The sequence below is a fragment of the Danio rerio genome, chromosome 21 (genome assembly GCF_052040795.2).
Source record: "Danio rerio strain M-AB ecotype USA chromosome 21, GRCz13ab, whole genome shotgun sequence".
Taxonomy (NCBI): domain Eukaryota; kingdom Metazoa; phylum Chordata; class Actinopteri; order Cypriniformes; family Danionidae; genus Danio; species Danio rerio.
Window position 1 is genome coordinate 3,401,323 of NC_141041.1, and position 24,955 is coordinate 3,426,277.

The 24,955-nt window shown below is 30.6% G+C and overlaps 1 protein-coding gene and 2 long non-coding RNA genes across 18 annotated transcripts in view; all 3 read left to right on the plus strand.

Moving 5' to 3' along the window:
- Positions 1-24,955, plus strand: part of LOC147838686 (uncharacterized) — a 1,589,207-nt gene that overhangs the window by 1,311,328 nt on the left and 252,924 nt on the right. The gene's annotated exons all lie outside the window — the stretch shown is intronic.
- Positions 1-24,955, plus strand: part of sema4d (sema domain, immunoglobulin domain (Ig), transmembrane domain (TM) and short cytoplasmic domain, (semaphorin) 4D) — a 147,627-nt gene that overhangs the window by 47,014 nt on the left and 75,658 nt on the right. For 9 of the 16 annotated variants that reach the window (XR_015519778.1, XR_015519777.1, XR_015519776.1 and 6 more), the window contains exon 3: positions 17,032-17,102. The exons of the other annotated variants lie outside the window; for them this stretch is intronic. The gene's annotated coding sequence lies outside the window, so the exon portion shown is untranslated. The remainder of the gene's footprint in view (positions 1-17,031; positions 17,103-24,955) is intronic. 16 annotated transcript variants of the gene reach the window in all.
- LOC147838698 (uncharacterized) lies at positions 17,760-20,621 on the plus strand. Its single transcript, XR_015519886.1, has 2 exons — positions 17,760-18,814; positions 19,843-20,621. It is a non-coding gene; the product is annotated as an uncharacterized LOC147838698 (long non-coding RNA).

Genomic DNA, 24,955 nt, shown 5'->3' on the forward strand with positions numbered 1-24,955 from the left:
AGATATATTGTAGATAGTTGTTAAAGCAGTGCTAGTATACAGTAGGTTTGTTTTGGTTTGTGTATTTTAGGTATGTACTGGTGGATTAGGTAAGACTGGACAATATTACATTTTTATTTTTTATTTTTAGACTTGAATAGCTATATTTGAAAAGAAATACAAATAATAATAAAAAAATGCAATGTTAAATAAGCTAAATTATTTCAAATACAAGAAATATGACAATCATTCCTGTAAATAAAAGGTTATAATTTGATTTTATCTAATATTTAATTAATCAATCCATCCATCCTATAATCTTTTTATACCTTTATTTATTTACTTTCTTATTTATTAATATATTTATTGATATATTTATTTATATATTTTTATATTTATTTAAATATTATATTATATTTATTTATTTATATTATATATTGTATTATTATATTTTTATAGTTACTGTACTGTATAAAAGCTACTGTGAAATTACTAAAAATATTCATTTATTATTAATATTTATTATTTATTTATTATTATTTATTTATAATTGACTAGTTGGTTATAGTTAGTTTGTTTATTGATTAATTTATTTCGTTTATTTATTCATAGATTAGTTAGTCTTTATTGATTTATTTATTCATTTATTTATTTTATTATTTATTTATATTAATTGATTAGTTAATTTTTTATATTAATTGATTAGTTAGTTTACTTATTTATATTAATTGATTAGTTGGTTTATTTATTCATATATTTGTTCATTTATTTATTTATATAATTGTTTAGTTTGTTAGTTAGTTAATTATTTAGTTTATTTTATAATTCTATTCATTTCTTCATTTTCTGAACTTTATAAAGGAGTGAGACACTGAAACTCTCCATCAAGTCTAAATAAATGCAGCAAATTGATTTATTAAACTCCGTCTTTTGCAGTTTACCGTTGCAGTAAGCCTTATCACAAACAATATTTACTCTATTTAGTTTTTTAATATACATTGTGCAGTGTATTTTCAGTGCATTTCTCTTTCATCAGAATGCTCGGATTTCTTTCTGTTTATAAGCAGTGATGATTTATGTTTGATTCCTATAAAGTGATGCATTATTTGGATTTGGAGTAAATTATTTGTAAATGTGCTGATTTTAATTGCTCTTCTGTTGATGTGCATCTTTCACAGCAGATCAGGGAAAATGCTGAGTGTGTTTGCTGACGCCTCTGATACTGACTGACTGACAGCTGTTTAAAGTGTTGGACAGAGAGCTGAAATCATCACTTCATTCCATGCATCTTTTGTGATTTTTCAGTTGATGTATACTCAAATAGTTGACTGCCAGTATTTTCAGACGATTTCAGCACTTCTGTTTTGCTGATGCTTTTAGTTGGTGCTTTAGTGAAAGATCTTCAGGATTAGATACAGAGAAACTAAAGCTCTAGATTTTTGTTAGTTAAGTACAGTTAATTTTCTATGTTATACTGTAATGTAGGTGTCGTGTACTGTATATGGTTATATCAATAATACAGGATGACCTTGATTTCCTTATTAACTGAATATGATTACAGAAGTTAAAATATTCTATTAATAATTACTTATTTTATTTTATTTTATTTTTTTTTTCATTTTAACACACTTAAATCTACAGCACATTTCAAATAAGAAATTTTTATATATAAAATAAAAAAAACTTTTTAGATATTAAATTGAAAACCATTTTGATGACAAGACAATTCTGATTCTTTAAATTGTAATTTTTATTTTCGTCTTTATTTTTTAATTGTAATTTATTTATTTTGTTATTTCGTTTTATTTATTTATTTTGTACATTTTTCATTTAAATCCAATGTATATTTTACAAATAATAATAAACACTACTGCTTATAATAATATAATGTTTATTATTATTACTATTAGTAGTAGTAGTAGTAGTAGTAGTATCATTATTATTACTTCAAGTACTATTATCATCACAATCATCATTAATAATAATAATAAATAGTTTAATATTAGTAGTATTTTATTATTATTGTCATTATTGTTATTAATATAATAATACTGATATTAAAATAATAATAATAATAATAATAATAATAATATGACAATAATAACAAAAATCAAACATTAATTAATTAATACTATTATTAATATTATTAATATTTTACTTATTACTAATATTAATCATAATAATTAAAATAATAATCGGAATGTTAATAATAATAATAATAGTAATTTAGATTAGACCACCATACTTTTTTACTGAGATATCAAATTATTGATATTCCCATAATGTTGATATTATTATTATTATTATTATTATTATTATTATTATTATTATTATTACTAATGATAATGATGATGATGATAGTAATAACAAGAATAATAACAATAATAAAACATTAATATTTTTTATTGTTATTACTATTATTTTATTAATTATGATTTGAATTATTTTTACAAATATTCATAATAAAATTAAAAAAAGAATCATAATGTTAATAATAATAAATTATATTAGATTACTAGAGTTATCTTTACTGGGATATTCAATATTGATGGTTTGATGGTTTTGATTTTATTATTGTTGTTATTATTATTATTATTATTTATTAATATTATTATTAATGATGATGATAGTAGTAATATTAATAATAATACAAATTATTTAGATTATTTAAATTATTTAAAACATGCTTTTTACTGAGATATTAAATTATTGATATTCTCAATATTTATTATTATTATTATTATTATGATCATTATTTATGATGATGATAATAATAATAATACTAATAACATTTTATATTATTATTGTTGTTGTTATTATTATTATATTTTTTATTATTACTAATATTCATAAAATTATCATAATGTTAATATTGTGAATAATAAAAATTCAGATTAGATTACTATAGTTTTTTTTATCGGGATAATAAATCATTAATATTTTCATAATGTTGTTAATAATAATGATAATAATGAGTCACAGAATTTATGTTAATATTGATTATAATTATAATACTTGATAATTGTATAGTTATTTAATGTAATTATATAAATAATCATTTATAATATTAAATATAGTTACATTTTTATTATTATTGTCAAGATTAAGAGCAATCTCAATTGTAATAATTATTTGATTTATAACATAACATTCATTAATAATCTACTTTTTAGGGTATATAATTATGCATTAAGCAATTATGGTATATATTTTATCATCAATTTTGATTTTAAAGTGATTTTACAGTAAACTGAAGTGAAGTTTTTATCTGTTAAACTCGGCTCGTCCTCCTGAAAGTATTGCCGGAAGCTGGTTGTGGGAAAAGATCAAAGGTATCCTAGCAACCGGCTGATCGGAGGCCCCTGATTTAGCCATCTTTTGTATCGCCTGCGTTCATCACTTTTCCAGCTCAATTGTTTGTGTGCAGGAATGATAAATGTGCTGCCAGAAAAGATGTAAAGAGAAACACAGAGGACGAGAATGAGAGATGCTCACTGTCACTGAGGACACAACAAAGACTACTTTAGATTCATGTCTGTCTTCTTCTCTTTCTCCATCCCTCCGTTCCTCTCCGAGTTCATATTGACAGATTTCTGGAGGACTTCGCTTTCTTCTCTTTCACTCTTTGTACTGCTTGTCACACAGTTCAGTCATTGAATTTGATTCGTTGAGCATGACAACACTTGATTTTGAATTGACTTGAAGTAATAAGTTATGAATGTTTATTTTGCCAGAAAGTCTCATTACATAAACTAATACTCTTATAATTACTCTGATTCATAATAATTCAAGTAAAAACTGTGAAGGATTCATTTGGATCAGGAAATCATTTACTGGAGACACTCTAAATGAATCATTTGAATCAGCCAATTGTTACTTGAAATTCACTTTGAATTAATCATTTGAATCAGTGAACAGTTTACTGGAGGATCACTCTGAACAGATCATTTTTATCAGTGATTCATTTACTGGAGACTCACTCTGAACAGATCATTTTTATCAGTGATTCATTTACTGGAGACTCACTCTGAACAGATCATTTTTATCAGTGATTCATTTACTGGAGACTCACTCTGAACAGATCATTTTTATCAGTGATTCATTTACTGGAGACTCACTCTGAACAGATCATTTTTTATCAGTGATTCATTTACTGGAGACTCACTCTGAACAGATAATTTTTATCTGTAATTCATTTACTGGAGACTCACTCTGAACAGATCATTTTTTTATCAGTGATTCATTTACTGGAGACTCACTCTGAACAGATGATTTTTATCTGTAATTCATTTACTGGAGACTCACTCTGAACAGATCATTTTTATCAGTGATTCATTTACTGGAGACTCACTCTGAACAGATCATTTCAATCAGTGAATTGTTTACTTGAGACTCTCTGAATGAATCATTTGAATGAGTAAATTGTTTACTGAAGACTCACTCTGAATGAATTATTTGAACCAGTGAATTGTTCACTGGAGATTGAATTTAGATTAATTATTTAAATCAGTAATTAATAGATCAATTGAATCAGTAAAATGTTTACTTAGGACTCTTCGAATTAATCGTTTGAATCAGTGAATTGTTTCCCGGAGACTCACTCTGAATGAATCATTTGAATCAGTGAATTGTTTACTGGAGACTCACTCTGAATGAATAATTTGAATTAGTAAATCGTTTACTGGGGACTCACTCTGAATGGATCATTTGAATCAGTAAATTATTATATTAAAAAATACTATTATTATTTTTTTATCACAACATTTATATAGTGTTTTAAACATATTTAGATTTTTATTGCATCAGTGATTTAGTCTTTACAGCCATTTGTCCTCATGGTCTTAGGTTTTACAGTAAGTAAAGGGTAAACTACTGTTTTCCTACAATTATCTGGCTGTTTACCATACAGAAACATGGTAAAATGTGAAGGATTATTGAATTGAGAATGTGCTCTGCTTCTACAGTATTTCTCTCAGCTGATGCCCACTACTGTTTGGTTCTGCTTTGTATGGTTTCTGTGTGTGTGTGTGTGTGTGTGTGTGTGTGTGTGTGTGTGTGTTTTGGGTAAAAGCTTCTGGCTGTTGCTCAGTGTGTAAATCCAGATTTGGCCTCTTGTTCCCGATTTGCAGAAATCCCGTCACTATCAGGACAAACCGCTGTAATCCTGCTCACCTCAGTCCACAGCACATCTGAAGCTCAGAAGCTTTTTAGAGGAAATACACAGATTTTTTGTGTAGAGAAGTGAAGGATATTTTGGAAATCTAGTGTACAGTATTTGTAGTGCTCACTATATTAGTTTGACTATTATATTCAAAGAGGGCAGTTCATCCCAAAATGAACATTTTGCCATAATTTACTCATCCTTTTTTTTTTCCAAATTGGCATTCATCGCAGAAAATACTTCTAATTTCTTGTGCCCCTTAAATTACTGATTTTATTTAGTTTTTAAATAGTATATATAATATAGGGCTGTGCAATTAATCGAAAATCCGATTTTGATTTCAATTATGGCTTCTAACGATTATGAAAAACCATCAATCGTGATAAACGATTATTGCATCATATACCAAAAGCGCGAAAGATCGCGTGCTTATGTGTGTGTGCAACACGCGCACACGCATAAGCACGCAGTCAGCCTTCTGTCTCATTCACACACTGAGACGAGCAGAGGAGCGCAGACATCTAAAGTAATCTTAACATGAGCGCTTTAATGGTCAAATAGGTGTCAAAACGCGGTGATTAGGGATTATTTATATTAACCCTCATTTGCGTAATAAACAAACGAATTGAGAATCAAAAGACACGTGAAAGAGAAACCATTAAAGTGACCGTGCGAAATGCTGCTGCCTGTTTTATCATTAATCAAATGACGAGAACATCCCTTACTGCTCTTTACTGAAGGATTTTTGTAGCTAAAGTGTTTTTCTTACAGTGTAGATGCTTAAAGCAGTTTGTTTCATATTTTTATTCTATTGTATTTATTTCTCTTTCCTCTGTAGGGTGGAAAATAACTGTATATATGCAGTTGAAGTCAGAATTATTAGCCCTCCTGAATATTAGCAACCCTTTTCCCCCAATGTCTGTTTAATGGAAAGAAGATTTTTTAAATACATTTCTGAACATAATAGTTTTAATAACTCATTTCTAATAACTGATTTATTTTATCTTTGCTATGATGACAGCACATAATATTAGACTAGATATTTTTTAAATACAAGCATTCAAATTCTACGGAACCCCAGAAGGGACGTAGTGGAGGAGAAAAAAATTGGCTGGGTGAAAAAAAATAATGGGTGAAAGAAAAAAATGGGTGGGAGGAAAATATATATTTCTAAGTTTTTGCATTCTCTCGCAAAGTTTTGCGTTCCCTCGTAAAGATGTTTTGCGTTCCTTGGCAAAACTGTTTCTCCACAAACACTTCCTGTTCACTTCACTCATGTAAACCCTCCCGTTTTTGCCGAAATTCTCCCATATTTTACCATTCTATTCCACTTTCTCAGATCGCGTCTTTGATCGTTCATACTGTGTGATTGTCACTCAGGTGCACGAGCAGCGATTTGCCTGTGATTTCAGGCATTTGTCGGCGATTTCTCAAAACCTGTCGGCGAGCCAAAATCAGGGCTAAACTCACGCAGTCTGAACTAGGCATTAGCTAAGCAGGCAATTTGTCTAGCTCCCTTCCTTCTCAAAGTAGTTTGCCCTAGCCTCTTCAGCCGGTGAGTTTGTTGAGATCTATACCTGAGCTCAATCTCCCCTCTCGCTCTGCGAATGGGAGAGAGCCCTGAGCTCTTGGTTGCCATTTTTTATCATTACAGCGACTAAGAGGACTATAAATGTGAGTTTTAGCGCAAATGAACACAAATAAACACCTCTTGAGATTTTTGCCTAGATAACAATGCTCTTGTGTTAAATCTGCCACTATGCAGACACATAGGCATTTGTAGCTCCGCCCTCTTTTAAAAAGAGCACAGTGTCATTTGAATTTAAAGTGACAGTCACCAAAACAGTACAATTAGGATCAAAGCTTAAAAGGGTCAGTTTCAGGGAGTTATACAACATTATTTGTGTTTTATTTTGAGCTGAAACTTCACTCACACACACACTCTCACACACACACACACACACACTCTAGGGACATCAGCGATGCATTTTACGTCTTGTAAAAATAGGTCCCCTTTAAATCATGTGTTGGATGGATGTCAAACTCCACTAAACCGATGCTCCTGATCAGCATATGAAGAGCTGCTGAAGTTCAGAGGTCGAGATCGTCTATAATAAGCGTGATTCAGCCCAAACAAACGCCCGCTGTGTGACTCCATCATTCACAGATATTAATTGTGGCCTGAAGCGTTCAGGAAATCTGCTGGAGAGGAGGATAATAAACATCATTTATCGCTTTGTCAAGTAACTTCTCTTTCTGTGGAATACAAAAGAGGTATTTAGCATTTTCCACAGATTGTTCATGCTCTTTATTTCTATGCAGTGGGAATAAATGGCAGCTTTGATTGACGTTTAGCTTTAACATGACCAAATACGCCTCTAAGGAGTTTTTTTTTTGACAAAAATAATAATTATTTTTTATTAAATAATATTTTTTTGTTATTTAAGTGCTTTTCAATTAAAATTATTTTTTTCAGTGTATTTGTAGACACTCGTTTTACTGTTTAAATCCTTTCTAATTATTAATTCTTTAGTCTTTGCCATGATGACAGTACATAATATTTTACTAGTTATTTTGCAAGATACCATTCAGCTTAAAATGACTTTTAAAGGCTTTAACTAGGTTAATCAAACCAAAAGATGAATATTTTTTTTTTTATCTCAGACAACAGAACATCACTACAAATGAATAAGTATGCAGGTGTTTTTATAAGATTCTAGTTAAGTATTTTAATATAATATTAATTGTACACAGAACAATTTTTTTTTTTTGCCTACTACTAATTAAAAACTACTAATTATTATTTTTGTTGTTGTTGTTGTTGTTATGGTTGTTTTTGTTGTTGTTATTATTATAATAATTATTATTAGTTTTGGTAATAAATTATCATACCTATTTAATAATAATAATAATATTACCACTAATAATAACAATAGTAATAATAATAATAATAAGAATAGTAATAATAATACCAATAACATGACTAATATTATAATATAATTTAAAACACTATTTAGTAATAATAACAATAATAATAATATTTAGGAATAGAATATCATTACAAATGAATAAGTATTCAGGTGTTTTTTATTATTATAGTTAAGTATTTTTTAAATAATAATAATTGTACATGGTACAATTATTTCATAGCAGCAGTTTTTATAAAAAATATTAAAGCATTTTTATTTTATCTTATGCCTACTACTACTACTACTGATTATTATTACTTTTGTTATTAGTATTATTAGTTTTGATACTACAATTATCATGCCTATTTATTATTATTATTAATAATAATAATAATAATAACATTAATAATAATAATAATAATAATAATAATAATAATAATAATGATGATGAATAAATTTTTAATATACATTAAAATACTATTTAATAATAATAACAATAATAATATTTAGGAATAGAATATCATTACAAATGAATAAGTATTCAGGTGTTTTTTTAATAACCATAGCTAAGTATTTTTATATAATAATAATAATAATATAATAATAATAATAATAATAATAATAATAATCATAATAATAATAATAATTGTATACTGAATCATCGTAACAGCAGTTTTAACAAAATATTAAAGCATTTTCTATTATTTTATGCCTACTACTACTACAACTAATAATGTTAAATAATAATAATAATTATTATTATTATTAGTTTTGATAATAAAATTATCATGCCTATTTAATAATAATGATATTAAAGTATAGAATAATAGAATATAAAGAATAGCCATGTCAATAAAAGATTTTAAATATTTTTTTTCACATTTTTCAAGTGCCTTAGACTTATTTTTGTTTGTTTATTCTGATAAATTCCTTCCCTAAGAGCACCGACACAATAATTAAGCTACGCCTGAGCACTTTTTTTTTTATTTAGCATTTTTACACTTTAAATTCTATTTATTAATAACAATAATATTATTTTTCGGTGGACGGAGGGAAAATATTTCCTATATTTGTCAGTAAACCACAACAAGCTCTTAAAGTTTCTCTATTGTTGACGACTGGTTGTCGATAATTTAAATGCAATGTTCAAATTAAATGCAAAAGTTGAGATTCATGAAGAAAGTCAAGATTTTCACCACAATATTTTGTGCTATAAGTTAATATTGATCAACATATCCACAAGTTTGCAGATGGATGAGGAACTGGAGTAGATTAATAACTCATCTCTCGTCTCTCCTGAGAGCTTCACTTGAGAAACCACGTCTCTTATTGAAATATAACAATATCAGGCTCTTGTGTTGTAGATGCACGCTCTTCATCTCATCAATCATGTGTGTGTGTTGTAGAACAATCTGACTGTGGTGTGTGTGTGGAATAATGGCACTCCTGCATTATGGAGAGATGACCCGTGACTCCTGCACTTCCTCTTCATGTGTGTGTGTGTTTGTGTGTGTGTTTTGACGTCTCCATCGCCGGATGTTTGCTGACACGTTTTGTGTGTGATGTTTGAGGCGGCGTGTGACTGTTTCCTTTCGCTGTAAAGAGACACGACCTTTGACCCCAAGCTCATCAATTATGGACCGCTGTCACTGATCAGTGACGGGACATCCAGACACCTGCCGCAGAGTGTGTGTGTGTGTGTGTGTGTGTGTGTGTGTGTGTGTGTGTGTGTGTGTGTGTGTGTGTGTGTGTGTGTGTGTGTGTGTGAGAGAGAGGAGGATGTCTAAATGTCAACTAGATGTTTATTATTAATAAACAATATATTATTAATATAACATAATAATACATACAAAAGTAATGATTATTTAAAGTATTTAATTAAATAAGAAATTATGATTATTATTATTACATTTCGTTAGTAGTAAAAAAATACATTATTATTATTATTATTGTTATTATAAAATAATACTTTTACAATTTTAGAAAATGCAAAGTTTATTTACATTTTATTTAAATATGTTTTTTAAATATGTTTTAAATACTATATTTATTTTATTGTATTTGCTGTTTCTATTTTTAAAATGTGTGAAATATAGTAAAGGTGTTTAATGAGGATAATTAATAATAATAATAATAATAATATTAAAAAATAATAATAGTAATGCACTTTATTAATAATATTTTATTAATAATAATTTTAGTTATTTTTTATTAAAAACACTTATTGATAATTTCAGCATATGAAATAATTTGAATAATAATAATAATAATATTAATAATAATAATAATAATATGTTGTTATAATTATTCTTGTAATAATAATAATAACATATTGTCGTAATAATATATTTTTATAATAATTATTATCTTTGTTATAATAATAATTATAATATATATTTGTAATAATAATTATTCTTTAAAAAAATAATATATTGTTATAATTATTATTATCTTGTTATAATAATAATAATAATAATAATATATTGTTATTTTAATAATTATTATTGTTATAATAATATTAATAATAATAATAGTATATTGTTATAATAATAATTGTTCTTGTTAAAATAATAATAATAATAATAATAATATATTGTTTAAACAATTATTATTCTTGTTATATTATTATTATTAATATTAGTATTATATTTCATTTTTAGAATATATATAAATTATATATAATGTTTATTTACATTTATTTCAAGGTTTAGAATTTTTTTTATAAAAATAGTATTTATTTTACATTACTTTTACTGTTTTCTTTTCTAGTCTATTCTAATTTTGATTTTTTTTTTAATGTTTGAAAGGTATTATCAAAGTAAAAGTGTTTTAAATAAAAACTATTTATAATAATAATAATATTCATTTGATGTAGTAGTAATAATAAAGGAATGAACTGGCATTTGGTATATTTTAAAATAATATTTTTATGTGTTTTTTATTTAATTCATAAATATACACATGGTAAATCTGTTTCAGTATATGAAATAAAGTTAAAGGAAATAAGAATATTAACAATACAAATAATGATAGCTGATTGAGTTATTGTTTATGGTTGCAAATGTTGTTGTTGTTGTTGTTGTTGTTGTTATTATTATTATTAATTTGAATTATAAGTTTAGTATGTTAAAAATCTTGTTCATATTTATTTTGGTAAATGAATAAAACATCCTGAATTATATCAATTAAACGATAAACTGTTTAATTATTTTATTTCTAATATATTTTATATCGAATGTTTAACAGAAGTTAATTAGTTGAAGAAAGAAGTTAAAAAGTGCTAAAATTAAGGTTTTAGCACATTCGGGAGAGTCTTTGAGAATTTCATTATTACACTGAAAAAAGATTCATTCCATTTATTAAATAATTTAAAGGTTAGTTGTTGCAAACGATTTGAATGGTTGGCTGGTAATTTTTTACACTTGAATAAATCAAAAACTGAAGTACTAGTGTTTGGCCCTCTGATGCTGTGTTCACACCAGACGTGGAACGTGCGGATAAATTGCGATATTTGCATGTAAATAGTTGCGTGATCATTTGAGTTTACTCGGCTCATTCGCGCGTCTAACCCGCTTCATTCGCGCATCAAATCTGCATCAAAACAGATGCAGATTCGCGTGATGGACAGGGCTTCTGTCTGCCCGGTGACTCTAGCTTCATAGCTAAATGGCTAACATGTATTTTTTTAAGAAAATAACAGTGTTTATGTGCTTTATAAAGGCTGAAAAACAGCATCGATACGTTTAGGGCCATGTCTGAGTCCACTAGATTCTTTCAGAGGTGCAGCAGCTCTTCTCCAAAAAATGAACCTGGATGATGGAAGCTTTCAGCAGTGCTTCTGACTGAGCTAAGCCGAGTTTGATGAACTTTTTGTCGGTGTCGGCTGGAGGATTTCCCCCAGAACACCAACAACAGACAATACATCATAATTACGCCCCCACAAGAGCAAGCTCCTGATTGGTTGACGCGGGGCGAATGTCCATTGATTTTCAGATTTTTGAACTAAAGCTATTTGCGCGAAACCGTGCCATTCACGCAATTCGCGTCATACGCTCCGCAGGATGTCTATTCGCGCATTTGCATTGACATAACATGTAAATCACTCGCGCTTGACGTGCGTTCCGCGTCTGGTGTGATTGCAGCTTGAGTGTCTGAATCTACAATTACTGTTATCAATTAGGTTCACTGTCACACAAAAAGTCTTGAAGTGATCTTTGACACTGAGTTAAAGTTTGACAAGCAAATAAATTCAGTCGTCAAAAGTGTTTTCTATCAATTAAGAAATATTTGAAACCTTTTCTGTCTTTTAAAGAGTTGGAAACCGTCATCAATGTTTTTATTATATCCAGATTGGACCACTGCAACTCTTTGTATTCAGGAGTTTTGCAGGCTTCAATTGCACGCCTGCAGCTGGTTCAAAATGCAGCTTTTTAACTGAGAAGAGTAATCCATCGATGTGCAGCTCCACAAGCCCCAAAAACAAACCAATTAAGTTCAACTTCACTACATTTAATTAGTTTGGGTAAATTCAGCCCATACAGTATGAATTGTTTTCAACAATTTGGCTAGAATAATTTTTTTCTGTGCATGTAAAAAAAAAAAAGAGTTGCATCACTTTAAACCTATTATTTCACTTCAGTTTTGTTAGCAGTTCTAAATAATAACGAGCAAACATTTCTCTGTAAACCAGCGCTTCAGACACAGGTTTTCAGGTTGTTTTTCCTGCTGAATAATCTGTAATGAATGCAGATTCATGTTTGCGGATGAACAGGCGTGTTTTTGTGAGGAACTATCACTCAAATGAAGCTGTGAATTGAATTAGGGCTGACATCAGGGTGAAATTAGCATGCAGGCCGCTGTGTAAATGGCCGTTGTGTTGCTGTGTTTGTGTGCGCTGGCATTACGTGCGCATGACTTGCCGTGATTGTCTGTGGCTGGTTTGTTCAATCCTGCTTAACACACGCTTGAGTGATTTCTACATGACCTACATGACCTTCTGTTGCTGATGCGTTTCTTCAGCAAAGGTTAACAATCTGCCTGATATTAACCAGAATAACTGCTCAAACACTGGAGCTGATGGTTGATTTCAGTTTGTAGCTTAAAGGCTACTTTTTACGAGATGGAAATTAAGTCTCTGATGTCTCTACAGTGTGTATGTGAAGTTTCAGCTTAAAATAACAGACAAATAATGTTTTATAACTCTTTGAAATTTACCCTTTTAGGCTTTGATATTAAGGCTGATTTATACTTCTGTGTCAAGGGCATGTGTATGGTCTATAGCAGCCTTCGCGCAGTCGCATAGCCCTCGCTATGGCTGACGCTGATGCTGATGTGCACCTCTCAAAAAAATGTACCTACACGTTGTAACGACGGGTAGAGCAAGCTCTTTGATTGGTCGGCTTAGTAGCTGTGACAAGTGTGGGTGGTGCTGAGAGCTGAAAGCCAGATGGAGCGATTTTTTTACAAGTGTTGAGTCCCGTAAAGGAGCTCCAGATGGAAAGTTTTGTTTTGTGTTTACCTTATGATTAAAGTTGTTGCATTTCCGCCGGTTCCCGCCTCTGAATGAGTGAGTTTTACCTTCTTGCACATTAAGGTAGTGTTCAGAAACACTGAAAACACTCGCAAAGATACAGAGAAACATAATAACCTACTGCCAGCTAGTGTTTCGTAAGTGTTATTGCAGAACAACACATTTAGCACGCTGAAAATTAGCGCGCTGATCACTCAACGCAGAAGTATAAACCAGCCTTTAGTCGTGCTGTTTTGGTGACGATCACTTTAAATTCAAATGAATCGTGCTTTTTTCAAAAGAGGTCGGAGCTACAAATGCCTGTGTGTCAGCATAGTGGCAGATTTAAAAACAAGACTAACGTCTAATGCTAATGAGGGAGAGATGGTCACTAGTAGGCGTGGGATTTTGAGAATGTAACCAAAGTGTTGATGTTGTTTTTATGAATTAATAAAATAATTTAAGTCAACTGTTTAACTCTGACAAATTATTATTGCTTTGTTTTTACGATAGAAAAATTTGTCGCTAATTTATCACGGATTGTACATCTTAAAAAATAAGTATGATTCTGTTCAGGCTGGTTTTCACTCTATCAGTCAGTAGCGGAGCAGTGTTTCTAAAGTGTTTTCGTCTCTCTGTATTTCCACTATTGTCTTATAAAGTGTTTTTTTTTTTTAAACAGAATGCTAACGCACTAATCCGATTCAATTCTTTATGCTAAGCTAAGCTAAAAGTGAACAAGCTATGGATGCATAAATGGTTCAAGTCAACTGTTTAACTCAAATTGATTAAATTGATTTATTGTGAATATATACAGTTGAAGTCAGAATGATTAGCCCCCTTTGAATTTTTTTTTTCGTTTTTAAAAATTTCCCAAATTATGTTGAACAGAGCAAGGAAATTTTCACAGTATGTCTGATAATATTTTTTCTTCTGGAGAAACTCTTAATTTGTTTTATTTCGACTAGAATAAAAGCAGTTCTTTTTTAAACACCATTTTAAGGTCAATATTATTAGCACCTTTAGGCTATTTTTTTTTTCCGATTGTCTACAGAACAAACCATCGTTATACAATAACTTGCCTAATTACCCTAACCTGCCTAGTTAACCTAATTAACCTAGTTAAGCCTTTAAATGTCACTATGCTGTATAGAAGTGTCTTGAAAAATTTCTAGTCAAATATTATTTATAGTCATCATAAAGATAAAATAAATCAGTTATTAGAGATAAGTTATTAAAACTATTGTGTTTAGAAATGTGTTAAAGAAATCTTCTCTCCGTTAAACAGAAATAAATAGTAAACTTGGACTAATAATTCAGGGGGGCTAATAATTGTGACTGCAACTATGTGCTGAGTTAACAAATGTCTGTTTATTTGTTAAAATGACTTGGGGTGTTTGTTTTGCTGTGCCATTGTGTTTCAATGGCAAACTAAATGCTATTGTTTGTTTTTCAGCGCGTTCATTTAGAGTTTTGCATTTATCAAAAGCTTTCATCCAGAGTGACTTGAGATGTTTTGCTGTGTTTAATTGTGTTTATTTTGTTTCTTAATTGTGTTTCTGTAGAACTGGTTTTCAGTCTCTCATTCAGTAGCGGAGCAGTGTTGATGTTGCTTTCATCACTGTGTTTCCACTTCTGTCTTCATAAAGTGTTTTTTTTTTTTTTTTTTTGTCCGTAATGCTAATGGTCTAATCCGATTCAACTAATTATGCTAAGCTAAAAGAAACACCAGAGCAAGAAATCATCTAAATGGTTCAAGTCAATTGTTTTACTCCATTAAATTTGTAAAATTATTATTGTTTTGGTTTTTAACGATGTAAAAATGTGTTGCTAATGTGTCATGGATTGTACATGTTAAAATAAGTATGTGATCTGTTTAGGCAGATTTTCTGTTCAAGCTGGTTTTCACTCTATCAATCGGTAGTGGAGCAGTGTTTCTGAAGTATTGATGTTATTTTCGTCTCTGCGTTTACACTTCTGTCTTCATAAAGTGTTTTTTTTTTTAATGCTAATGGTCTAATCTGATTCAATTTATTATGTTAATCTAAGCCTTAAAGTGACCCCACCAGAACAAGAAACTTGTAAAATTATTATTATTATTATTATTTGCAATGTAAAAACTAATGTATTATGGATTGTACATCTTGAAAAATAAGTGTGTTCTGTTCATGCTGGTTTTCATCTCCTAAAGCAGAGCAGTGTTTCTGAAGCGTTGATGTTGTTTTCGTCTCTGTGTATTTCCACTTCTGTCTTCATAAAGTGTTTATTTATTTATTTTAAATATTTTTTTACAAAATGCTAATGGTCTAATCTGATTCAATTCATTATGCTAAGCTAAGCTAAAAGTGACCCCACTAAAACAAGAAATCATCTAAATCAGTTGAAAAATAGTTTCAAAGGTCAGCTGTTTAATTCTAAAACGCATGTAAAATTGTTATTTTTTTGTTTTGTTTTTTCCCTGTAAAAACCTGTTGCTAATTTATCATGCATTGAAAATAAGTTTAATTCTGTTCAGTCTGATCAGTCAGTAGCGGAGGAGTGTTTCTGAAGTGTTTATGTTGTTTTCGTCTCTGTTTCTACTTCTGTCTTCATAAAGTGTTTTTTTTTTTTTTTTTTTTTACAAAATGCTAATGGTCTAATCTGATTTAATTCATTATGCTAAGCTATAAGCTAAAAGTGACCCCGACCAGAACTCAAGAAAGAATTCAAGAAAGTCAACTGTTTAACTCTAAGAAATTTGTAAAATTATTATTATTATTATTTTTTGCAATGTGAAAACTAATGTATCATGGTTTATACATCTTAAAAAATAAGCGTGTTTCTGTTCAAGCTAGTTTTCACTCTCTTAAATAGTAGCAGAGCAGTGTTTCTGAAGTGTTGATGTTGTTTTCGTCTCTGTGTATTTCCACTTCTGTCTTCATAAAGTATTTATTTATTTATTTTTAAATATTTTTTACAAAATGCTAATGGTCTAATCTGATTCAATTCATTATGCTAAGCTAAACTAAAATTGACCCCACCAGAACAAGAAATCATCTAGATGAGTTAAAAATAGTTCATGTCAGCTGTTTAATTCTAAAACGCATTTTCCCCTGTAAAAACCTGTTGCTAATTTGTTATGGATTGTTCATCTTGAAGAATAAGTTTGATTCTGTTTAGGCTGGTTTTTACTCTATCAGTCAGTAGTGGAGCAGTGTTTCTGAAGTGTTGATGTTGTTTTCATCTCTGTGTGTTTTCACTTCTGTCTTCATAAAGTGTTTTTTTTTTTTTTTTTTTTACAAAATGCTAATGGTTTTCATTCTCTTAAACAGTAGCAGAGCAGAAGTTTCTGAAGCGTTGATGCTGTTTTCATCCGTGTGTCTTCATAAAGTGTTTTCTCCTCTTCTCTCCTCCATGAGATGTGTTTAACCTTCATCCGTCTGTGCGGTCAGACTTCATGATAACCCTCTGCTCATCTCTGTGTCTCTCTTCAGCCGGCGGCTTTTATAATTGTCTGTGAAGGACGGATCTCCTCGTCTAGTCGAGCGTCGTGGAAGATTCACAGGTCAGAAACTCTCTTCTGTTCCCCTCTCACTCTCTCTGCTCATCCGTGAGCTTGGAGCATTTCCTCTCATTGGCTGAGCTGCATGCGATGACATCACTGCATGAAACTCCTCCCCCTGCTGCTGCCAGATGGACCGTCCCGCATTGTAAAGCTGCATGTTTCGTTTTTTTCTTTATTTCAATGCTTTTGTTGTATTGGGTAAATCTTGAGGGATTTTATCTCTTTTTTTCTGCTTGGTTGATTTATTTTCCTTTACCTTTTTTGCAGCTTTTCCGTATGTTCTCCATTTGCAAAAGTCCACAAAATTAGCTTGTTTAATTTTTTTCTTATGGGTTAATGTTTTTTTTTTCTCTTTTGTTTCATGCTTTGCGCTTGAGCTTCATTAATTTCGATTGTGGTTAATTATTATAGTAACTACATTTCCTTTGACTTATTAATTGTTCTCGAAGTAACCAACATTCTGCTAAGGCTGTGCTATTATGATTTCATTATATACTTAATAAAAATAATTATATATATATATATATATATATATATATATATATATATATATTTAGATCGACATTAATGTGAAGCAAATGAACAAATCAATAATAATAAACAAAAAAAAGTTTATAAATGAGCTGCCTCTGTTAGTATTGTATACTATTATTAAACCATAAAATGATGAACAGATCCACATTCCAGATCTTAAATGGAAAGGAAACTTTAAATAAGCTGCAAACGGTCTATGAGAAGTCCCCATGAGGTTTATCGGAAGATATTCAATGTTTTAGGGTCTTTGTAAAATCATTGACGAATTACAATAATATATTATAATCAGGGCTTTACATTAACACCCGCCAAATGGGGGTAGATTTCAGCTCTGGCGGGTTAGACAGACACCTCCACTAGCCACTTTGGCTGGTTGGAAATCATTTTTTAAATTGTAGTTTTCTTAACAGCAGGGTTCGACAATAAGCATGGTCTAATATTTGTGCAAATGTGATCTTAGAATCAAGAAGCAGCACGACTGACAAAAATAACTGTGTTCGTGCAAGCAAAACAGCAAAAAAAAGGAGGTAAATACCGAACGAGAGGATGATCACTCGCACGCATAAGTGATGTGATGCGCGCGACTGGTAAAAAGCACACGTGCTCTCGTTTACTTGCGCAAAGCAACCATGTCTAGAGGAAGCACAACTGGTGCCATTGGTTCCCTTTTTAATAGACTGGACAAAGTGCGATGTTGGTTCACCCACCGACGGTCCTGCTGCTTTCAAGAGCTCAAGATAAAAATAAAACATATTCTTTTGTAAGCAGCAGCGGCCACTGCTTTCATTTGAATTATTATTTGAGCAGATTATTAAAAGGCCTATATTAACCGTGTGCACGTGAACATCCTTTCATTATTAAACACGATATGTTTTACCTGCTTTCTTTCGCTTACAGTTATTTTTGTTAATATGGTTTAATGATATTTTTTTACAATAACATTGCTGTAATGGGAGATTACTCCTAGTTTATCTGTAGTTAACTGGTGATCTGGGACGTTTAGTCAGGACAGATTACTGTGCATATTTTAGATACATGACAATAATTCTCTTTTTTTGTTTAATGTAATGCTTTTTTTAAAGAAAAGTTTTGTTGAATTAAAAAGTGCACCTATAAAGCTATATTTTCCTTGTTTTGACACATTAAAAATTGTGGCGAAGAAATACTTATTTGGTGTGGTCAGAAATAGGGTTGTAACGGTATGAATTTTTTACGGTATGATAATCGTCTAAAAGAATACCACGGTTTGACGGTTTCGCGGTATACGGTATGTTACAAATGTTACAAAATAATAGAACAGTGAAGCAAATTTGCCTTTTTCCAAATAATATATTTTCAGTTACTATAAACAACACCACTTACAATGAACAAATAAAAAAATAAGAAAATAATAAATAATGTGTCAAAGTCCAAATAAACATGGTGCAAATCCTCAGTAAAAAAAATAGATATAAATATTTACTATACTATAAATAGTTACATAACAAAACTAGATTCAATATGGAACATCCTTAGGTTTTATGTGCCAGCATGGATATGGTTGTCTGTGGATATGGATTTGGATATGGTTGTCTGCAATGCAGACAAACAGCTGCATCTTCATTTGCGTCTTTTGAAAACAGCAAGAGCAGCAGTTCGTCTTTGCTGTGTCACTGTTTTGTCATGTTTCTGTGCTGCTGTGCATGCAAAAGTACTTAGTATGAGAATTATTTCATGCAAAACTTTTTTTTTTTTGCGTTTTATTTAGCCGCGCATAAATGTATGCCTATCTCTCATTCCGTGTTGTTCAAAAAGCTCATTGTTTGGTCCACAAACAAAAGCGAAACCTATGCTTATTGGTTGTGATATAGCGAGTTTGAACCAATCTGGGCATGGAGGAGGGACAATGCATCAATGTATCATGTCTGGTTTGTCCGGAGACACAGTGACGAGCGTTTCTTTGTCAAATCAGCGTTGTCAAATTTTGATGACGTAACCGCACTGGAAAGCTGAGATTCTCTTCTTTATGTCAATCTTTGAATTGTATGAATCGGATCAGCGGATCAAAAGTTATTAAACATTTAAGAGCAATACTTATTTTTAGCCGCGGGCGGCTGTCTCGGTCTTTAAGGGTTAAAACCGTTGATATGCAATTGTTCATGGTATGATAATCGTGCACGTTCAAATCGTGGTAAACCGTCATACCGGTATATTGTTACAACCCTAGTCAGAAATAAATTTGGTAAATCCTTAATTTTGATCCCTGAAAAGTCGTGAAATAAAAACTGATTGCGTTGTGACACAACCCATTTGCTCACGCACACTGAGCAAGCCGATACACAATACACACGAGAAGTTAAATGAGTGAGATGGCATGTGGACATAACACAACATTGAAATCATGTTATTTAGCATGTCAAAGTCAAATGTATGGATATAAAATACATTTTCCCAACAAGAAAAGTGTGGCTAGTGAAAATGGCGAGTGGTTAGTAATGTTGGAAATGTTCTAGCCACAGTGGCTGGTGATCAAAAAAGTTATTGTCAAGTATGGAGTCAGAATAGACTCAATAATAATTCACGCAAAAGACACGATGTACACATGCGTAGCCAAATGACGTGCATAAAACCAAATTCACGTGCGTAAAATATTTATTTATATTCACAAAGAAATTTCACGTGCACAAAATAAAAATACATTTTCATAAAATACGTTTCACAAATGCAAAACACCATTTGCAAATGTATAAGAGTGTACAAAAAGTTTTGAATGTTTAAAACTTGCGAGTTCATCCTGAATGAGAATGTGCAAATCCTCTTTCACGTACGACTCCCCCTGGATACGTGTGTGTGTATTTTTGAGACTTTCCTGCCAGAGTCAGGACTACTCTTACCTTTCAGCCAATCAGATGAGAGCTGTAGTCAATGACACCAACTTTGCGCTTCTTTTGCGCTGACTGTTCCTCTCCAGCATGGCGAACTGAGAAAGCAGCAGTCGCACTTTTTTTTAAATTTATTTATCTATTTGACCACATCCTCACTCTTTTTATCCATTATTTTGCTGCAGCTCCGCTTTTCTTATTTATTGTCTCGCAGCTCCATGAGCAACATGTATCCTGCAGGGTAATCATAAGCATCATTCCGGCCACACCATCAATTTAGCTCCATTGTGGTCCAGTGGTAAGCACATTGGGTTACCATGTCCTTAGACCCGTGTTCGAACCTCACCTAAGTTGATATCTTTTATTTTTTCATTTTTATTGTTACGACATATAAAACTGTAAGGTTGTTGATCATTTAAAGTTCTAAAGCAGCTGTTATCTTGAAAAAGACGTGATAGTGTCATGAGAAACTGAATGAAACTGAAAAAATAAATAAAGATCCTCATCTGAGTAAATATCTTTTTTTTTTCAGTTTCATTCAGTTTCTATTGACACTATCACGTCTTTTTCAAGAAAACATTGGGTCTTTTGCGTGAATTTCTTTTGAGACTAATCTGATTCCATATCAAGCTCTGATTATAATGTACAGTGTTTTATATAATGTAATTAAAACAGAAAAATAATAATAACTATATTACTTAAAGGTGCAGTTAAATGTTCAGATCGAACACTTTTATTTGACAATTTTCTTGGTCATATTTTTCACAGAAGATTAAAATTAAAACATGCAGATTTGCACTACTTAATCTAATGACTGCTATGAGAGAATTTCACTTCCTGATAGCAGTCATTAAGTTAAGGGAGTCCAAATCTGCTATGCGGATGTGTATCAGTCAGACTAGGGTTGTCAAAAGTATCGAGTTCATTTTTAAAAGATTTTTTAAAAACGTCAATTTCTTGCTGTTATTCGAGCGAACGCTGGATCCTTGTTTAGTGGTGTTTAAAAGCAAGCTCAACAGCAATCAGATGTTAGCGGAAAATGGAGATTTTTAAAATAGCAGTACCCATTGGTACCAAACTTATTACTTTTGACAACCTTTAGTGCGAGTGCATGCAAGTATGGCTGCACGGTACTGGAAAACTATGAGATATACGATACTGTTGAGTATTGACGTGACGATATTTTGTATGACATACCATTTCCCTAGAAAAAAGGCTATTTTTAGCTGTTTTTAAATAATTTATTCGTTTGATGATATTAAAATGAACAGATAAAAGATATTTTTCAGATCTAATTCAGACTTATAATCTGTCAAAGTGTAAGCATTTAGTCTTTAAAGGTGCGGTATGTATGCAGAGAAGCGCGATGTTTATGAAAAGTTTGTGGGGGTGGATGTTTATGAAAAGTGGGGGGAGGAGGGGTGACAACAGGCCAGAATCACAGTGGCAGGCCAGATAGACCATTTCGCTGGAGTGCAGTGAGTGCACTAGTCTGCGGTTCTGAATGGCTGTATTTAAATTTCTGTCGTGTTTCGTCCGGTGCAAACAGCCAAATTGCTCATCACTGCAAATCTTGTCATGTAGTGTGTTGTTGTACACGGGGTTACAATGTAACCGGCTCACCTAATGTTTACCTTCGTAATATTTATATTATTTGCTAATTAATAGCCACCTCAAGTGGAACTCTGAATCTGTCTCTCATTTCGGAGTCTGCTACTGTCCACCGGAGGTCACATTTCTGTCACGGGTGCATGCTTTGAGAGCCTTTCTGAATGAATAAATGAAATGTGCTGTTTTCCACCAAGGCAACGGGAGTTAAATGACCAAAACAAAGACATTCTCAAAGCAGAATATCTGACTTCAGCATTGTTTTTCAGATAAACACAAATGTTCACTGAGCATGTTTCTAAAGTATCTGCAAACATATTATAATATTTTTATGCTTTAGAAGAGTCAAAACTTACACACAGCACCTTTATAACACTATGAATGAGTGAAAACCTCAGCAGATATTCAGACTCTGATTGGCTGTTGTCATTTTCCTCTCTTGACTCCACCCATTAGTGTTTATTATCAGCTCCGGGTTCACCATTGGGCCACTCCAGCCAACAGGAAAGTAACAACTACTGGGGAGGCAGGGCTAAAGACACTTAGGCCCTGTCTGATTGGTTAAATTTAATAACCAATGCATAAAATAAATGTCATCACACATGTCTGCGATACATATAATGCATATACTATTATCGCGATAGCGTTATATTATAATATATTGTGCAGCCTAACGCGTAACAGCTTTCAGATATGATTCAGTGGGCTTTTTAGGGTTAATCTGCAAGTCTAAATTGTCCATAATGGTTCATTCTTGGCCGGAATTAGATGCATTGTGGGTAGTCAGAGGTCTGGAATGAAACGTATCAGTGTCTGGCTGTCAAAATGAGCATTTACTCTCATGTTTGCCAAGTCCCAGGCAAACACTGCGGAGGTGCTGGAGGATGCTGGGAGTTTTCACAAAAGAGCCCAGAAGGGTTGTTTTGTCCATTCTGAACCTTAAATCTGAGCGTGAAATCAGGGCCGTGCTAAAGATGGTGCCGCGTTACAATACCGAGCATGCAGTGTGACAGTGAAGAGCGTCATGGGGTTTTACTCTTGTTTTAAAGACTCGTCAGGGCAGAAAAAGCAGTTTAATTAACAGGAAACAGACACACAATAAAAGCACAGTGTTTCTGTGTGACCTGCCGTCAGGGGGCTTCATTCACTCTCAGCTGTGTCTCTGAGATTTGTCATTGTGACATTTTTAACATAGTTAGCGATGGTGTTTGAGTTCATTTGAAGTCCTCTGGGTCATTCTGATTCGTTAATAATGTTCCTTCATGGTGTAGTGTTTGTCACCTATAATGCAGTTTATAGGCTTTTTATGTATGCATTTATATTTATTATTAAGATAATATATTGTATGTTGGGGCGACACAGTGGCTCTGTGGTTAGCACTGTCGCCTCACAGCCTCACAGCAAGAAGTTTGCTGGTTCATATCCTTGCTGGGTCAGCTGGCGTTTCTTTGTGGAGTTTGCATGTTGAGAATGTGAGAGTGTATGGGTGTTTCCCATGCTAGGTTACTGCTGGAAGGGCATCCTGTGTAAAGCATAATCTGTATAAGTTGGCGGTTCATTCCACTGTGGCAACCCCTGATGAATAAAGGGACTAAGGCGAAGGAAAATGAATGAATAATATTAAATGTAATAAGTATATAACAATGCATTCAATAAACAATTAATAATAATAATAATAATAATAATAATAATGCATAAATGTAAGTATTACATGTCTAAACTGATTTCAGAATTTTGACATTTATTTTTATGATTATTTTTAATTTCATAATTGTAATTTATAGCAGTAAAAATCATAATAACAAGTATAACAGATTTGAATTTATTACTTCACATAATTTTGACATTTATTTTTTTATTATTTAAAGTTTGTAAAATATTTTGTAATATAATGAAATGTAAAATATTTAATTTATTATTCTTATCATTACTGTTAATGATAATAGTAATAATTTTGATGTTTTATGTAATATTTTAATAATAATAATAATAATAATAATAATAATATAAAACACATTTTGGTTGTTTCCATTTTGTAAAATATTTTGGAACATATTTAAATATTGTAATACTTTTTTCATGTAAAATATAATTAATTTGATTACTATAATTAATGATAATAGTAAAAATAATAATATTTATTAATGTTATAATGTTACATATTTGAATTTATTACATTACAGAATTTTGACATTAATTTTTATGATTTTTTTAAAGTTTGTAAAATATTTTTTAATATAATGAAATGTAAAATATTTAATTTATTATTCTTCTTATTAATAATAATAATAATAATGGTAATAATTTTGATATTTGTGTGTTTTATATAATATTTCAATAATAATAATAATAATAATAAAACACTTTGGTTATTTCCATTTTGTAAAATATTTTGAAACATAATTAATAATTGTAAAACTTTTTGCATGCAAAATATTATTAATTTCATTATCATAATTAATGATAATAGTGATGATAATAATAATAATAATATTTCAAATATATAATTTTACATATTTGAGTTTATTACATTACAGAATAAAGTGTGTAAAATATCTTGTTAAATAATGACATGTAAAATGTTTTATTATTATTAATAATAATAATAATTTGTGTATTTGTTTTCTATAATATTTTAATAATAATATGTCTAATATATATATATATATATATATATATATATATATATATATATATATATATATATATATATATATATATATATATATATAATGATATAATTATTAATATTTAATAATGATGTAAAATACTCATTTTGGTTATTTCCATTTAATATAATTAAACAGATTAATACTTTTTAAATTGTAAATATATTTGAATTTAATAATT